At 52.0% G+C, this 5,000-nt stretch overlaps 1 non-coding gene across 1 annotated transcript in view; it reads left to right on the top strand.

The window, feature by feature from the left end:
* Window positions 1-4,454: 4,454 nt before the first annotated feature.
* LOC126327021 (small subunit ribosomal RNA) overlaps window positions 4,455-5,000 on the top strand; it is a 1,893-nt gene continuing 1,347 nt past the window's right edge. The window contains exon 1 of the ribosomal RNA XR_007560909.1: window positions 4,455-5,000. This exon is cut by the window's right edge and continues 1,347 nt beyond it. This is a non-coding gene — a ribosomal RNA (small subunit ribosomal RNA).

Raw genomic sequence — 5,000 nt, 5'->3', positions numbered from 1 at the left:
AGCCACACACTCGAACATGCACCACTCTCGGCCTGCAACGGAGACACACAATACGTAAACATCTGGAATGCGACAATGTCGAGTGCATCCTCTCTGCCACATTGCACCGTCGACACTATGATAACCAGAGCAGTAGGTCCACCTATAAAAGCACAATACCCCACTCCTCCGACAACTACCATTGCTCAGATAAACCAACACCACCAACACACATCCTACACAGAGGGGCACCAAATATCACCCCCCCGCCCTCGTGTTATACCACATGAAAAATTGCAGAAGTGAGAGACACAGACCCGCCAGCCTCTTGCTACAAGCATCGAACCGACGTGACATATCTGACGGTGACTCAGGCATCCGCGTACTGCCACAACTATCCACCCCCCCCCCCCACTCTCTCTCTGCCCCCTTCCCACACAATACCGAATTTAACCAACTTTATCGCTTAACCTAACTGTGGCTGTACCAGATTATCGCTTAACCTAACTGTGGCTGTACCAGATTATCGCTTAACCTAACTGTGGCTGTACCAGATTATCGCTTAACCTAACTGTGGCTGTACCAGATTATCGCTTAACCTAACTGTGGCTGTACCAGATTATCGCTTAACCTAACTGTGGCTGTACCAGATTATCGCTTAACCTAACTGTGGCTGTACCAGATTATCGCTTAACCTAACTGTGGCTGTACCAGATTATCGCTTAACCTAACTGTGGCTGTACCAGATTATCGCTTAACCTAACTGTGGCTGTACCAGATTATCGCTTAACCTAACTGTGGCTGTACCAGATTATCGCTTAACCTAACTGTGGCTGTACCAGATTATCGCTTAACCTAACTGTGGCTGTACCAGATTATCGCTTAACCTAACTGTGGCTGTACCAGATTATCGCTTAACCTAACTGTGGCTGTACCAGATTATCGCTTAACCTAACTGTGGCTGTACCAGATTATCGCTTAACCTAACTGTGGCTGTACCAGATTATCGCTTAACCTAACTGTGGTTGTACCAGATTATCCCTTAACCTAACTCAATTTGTCCCTTAACCTAACTCAATTTGTCCCTTAACCTAACTCAATTTGTCCCTTAACCTAACTCAATTTGTCCCTTAACCTAACTCAATTTGTCCCTTAACCTAACTCAATTTGTCCCTTAACCTAACTCAATTTGTCCCTTAACCTAACTCAATTTGTCCCTTAACCTAACTCAATTTGTCCCTTAACCTAACTCAATTTGTCCCTTAACCTAACTCAATTTGTCCCTTAACCTAACTCAATTTGTCCCTTAACCTAACTCAATTTGTCCCTTAACCTAACTCAATTTGTCCCTTAACCTAACTCAATTTGTCCCTTAACCTAACTCAATTTGTCCCTTAACCTAACCCACGTTGTCCCTTAACCTAACCCACGTTGTCCCTTAACCTAACCCACGTTGTCCCTTAACCTAACCCACGTTGTCCCTTAACCTAACCCACGTTGTCCCTTAACCTAACCCACGTTGTCCCTTAACGTAACCCACGTTGTCCCTTAACGTAACCCACGTTGTCCCTTAACGTAACCCACGTTGTCCCTTAACGTAACCCACGTTGTCCCTTAACGTAACCCACGTTGTCCCTTAACGTAACCCACGTTGTCCCTTAACCTAACCCACGTTGTCCCTTAACCTAACCCACGTTGTCCCTTAACCTAACCCACGTTGTCCCTTAACCTAACCCACGTTGTCCCTTAACCTAACCCACGTTGTCCCTTAACCTAACCCACGTTGTCCCTTAACCTAACCCACGTTGTCCCTTAACCTAACCCACGTTGTCCCTTAACCTAACCCACGTTGTCCCTTAACCTAACCCACGTTGTCCCTTAACCTAACCCACGTTGTCCCTTAACCTAACCCACGTTGTCCCTTAACCTAACCCACGTTGTCCCTTAACCTAACCCACGTTGTCCCTTAACCTAACCCACGTTGTCCCTTAACCTAACCCACGTTGTCCCTTAACCTAACCCACGTTGTCCCTTAACCTAACCCACGTTGTCCCTTAACCTAACCCACGTTGTCCCTTAACGTAACCCACGTTGTCCCTTAACGTAACCCACGTTGTCCCTTAACGTAACCCACGTTGTCCCTTAACGTAACCCACGTTGTCCCTTAACGTAACCCACGTTGTCCCTTAACCTAACCCACGTTGTCCCTTAACCTAACCCACGTTGTCCCTTAACCTAACCCACGTTGTCCCTTAACCTAACCCACGTTGTCCCTTAACCTAACCCACGTTGTCCCTTAACCTAACCCACGTTGTCCCTTAACCTAACCCACGTTGTCCCTTAACCTAACCCACGTTGTCCCTTAACCTAACCCACGTTGTCCCTTAACCTAACCCACGTTGTCCCTTAACCTAACCCACGTTGTCCCTTAACCTAACCCACGTTGTCCCTTAACCTAACCCACGTTGTCCCTTAACCTAACCCACGTTGTCCCTTAACCTAACCCACGTTGTCCCTTAACCTAACCCACGTTGTCCCTTAACCTAACCCACGTTGTCCCTTAACCTAACCCACGTTGTCCCTTAACCTAACCCACGTTGTCCCTTAACCTAACCCACGTTGTCCCTTAACCTAACCCACGTTGTCCCTTAACCTAACCCACGTTGTCCCTTTGCCTAACATAGTTCACTGCTCGGAATCTCTGGTGTCGTTGTTATCCTCATGTAGATGTCTTGCGAGTGTTGCTTACTTTCCACATATTCCCGCTATCCACTGTCAATTGTACTGCAATAGGACTATATCGCCCCCCCCCCCCCCTCTGCCCCTCTCTTTGTGTCTCCGTCCTCTCAAGCTGGTCGGTCTGGCGTTTGAGTGTTAAATGAGCCTCGCAGCTGTTCAGTTGCGTTCAGATGTCGACGCCCTCAGTGTACGTCGTGGTATGGTCTGTGTCCATTGTCCGCTGATGTCGTACGCGTAACCCACACGCTGTACCGATCATCGGTAGTTACGTACAGAGTGAAGTAGTGTGATACGTGTGACCGTACGCTGGCTGTGCCCAACGGTGTCGAATCTCAATTTCCATATGTTGTGCTCGATGCTACTTGTCTCGTCTCCCAATAACAGCTAGGTTGCACTGTGGTACGCCGTAGAGGCGTGTGGGAGGAACGTACGAACGCATTGTATGTCACCCTGGGTCGCTGGGGGTGGTGGTGCGGTGAGTCAGGTCAGGTCAGCGTGAGCCGTGTGATGTAGTGACGCGTGTATTCCGACTTTGTCGTATTGCCTCACACAAAGTGCTACCCTGGTGGACCGCGTTCCATATCTGGGACATGCCGCAGATGCCGGTTGACAGTGGATCGCGGAAGGGACATCGCATACGTGCGCGGGCCACCTTCCACGTGTTCTCTTCTGCACATGTCGCAGTGTGTATGTGGTCTGATGTAGCGTGTCGTGACACATGACATCCTGGCATGCAAGAATTGTTGAATTCGCAAATGTAGGTGGACATCTACGTTTACTGCCCAAGATACGCAAATGAACTGGAAATCCGTTGTTGAGCGGTTGTTCACGCTGGAGGTGAATCTGTGATGGCGACGATCGGTACAGCTATTAACCGGTTGTTTCAGCGGTACCCGCCACATCCACACACGTGACTAGGCCCATGTGGGTATGAAGCGATACGCGGCGGTGGCTTGGTGGGACTGTTCCCGGCCGGTGAAGGGGGGCCGCCCGGCGTGTTGGCCGCGCGCTGCGTGGGCGCACGCGCAACAGGCGGCTGGTGGGGGGCGCCGAGTGGCAGGAGCGCCAGCCGACGGGCTCGGCAGGCGGCGCAGCTACGCTGCGGCGCACCCTGCACGCGGCGCCTGGCGGCCAAAGTTGGTTCAGCCGAGCCCGGTGCGAAGCGCGGTGGACATCTGCAGTGTGCTGGTCTGATTGAGGACTGTGTGCGTTGAGGATGCGCCGCCGCCTGGCACTCGGCGCCGCGACGCCGTCTGCTGCTCGGTCGCCCCAGCGGTTCTCGCAGGTGGTTTGTATCGCAGTTGTGCGGACGTGTTGGCGCGTGCGCTGTGCTGGGAGAGTTCGCTTCTGCACCCAAGTGGGGCTTTGCCCTTGTGTGGCGCTGGCGTTGGAGCTGCCGGTCACCATAGGTGGCGCGTGTTGTCTCCCGCCGGCAATGCCACGACAGCACGCTCCCGGGCCTCTGTCGGCAGCGGCAAGCTCAGTTGGGAGCAAGGGTGTTCGCACTAAAACCGTCTACTCGCCTAACTCCGGGCGATTGCGCCTCTCTCGAAACCGACCAAGTACCTAGGACGGCGCTGCGCGCCGCCGGGACCTGAGAGGGTTTCGAGGTGTATCGTGCAGGGGAGCTCGGCCTCCTCCTGTTTGCAGAATAATTGAGCGGACGCTTGCGTGTTCGCGCGGGCCCCCGGGACACACTCCCGGGCGGCCGGCTGCTCAGCTCTAGTTGACGCAGCTCCCTGGTTGATCCTGCCAGTAGTCATATGCTTGTCTCAAAGATTAAGCCATGCATGTCTCAGTACAAGCCGCATTAAGGTGAAACCGCGAATGGCTCATTGAATCAGTTATGGTTCCTTAGATCGTACCCACGTTACTTGGATAACTGTGGTAATTCTAGAGCTAATACATGCAAACAGAGTCCCGACCAGAGATGGAAGGGACGCTTTTATTAGATCAAAACCAATCGGATTGGCTTGTCTGGTCCGTTTGCCTTGGTGACTCTGAATAACTTTGGGCTGATCGCACGGTCCTCGTACCGGCGACGCATCTTTCAAATGTCTGCCTTATCAACTGTCGATGGTAGGTTCTGCGCCTACCATGGTTGTAACGGGTAACGGGGAATCAGGGTTCGATTCCGGAGAGGGAGCCTGAGAAACGGCTACCACATCCAAGGAAGGCAGCAGGCGCGCAAATTACCCACTCCCGGCACGGGGAGGTAGTGACGAAAAATAACGATACGGGACTCATCCGAGGCCCCGTAATCGGAATGAGTACACTTTAAA

Source organism: Schistocerca gregaria, unplaced genomic scaffold, assembly GCF_023897955.1.
Source record: "Schistocerca gregaria isolate iqSchGreg1 unplaced genomic scaffold, iqSchGreg1.2 ptg001011l, whole genome shotgun sequence".
In the NCBI taxonomy this organism is placed as follows: Eukaryota; Metazoa; Arthropoda; class Insecta; order Orthoptera; family Acrididae; genus Schistocerca; species Schistocerca gregaria.
This window is presented reverse-complemented; position numbering and strand designations above follow the sequence as displayed.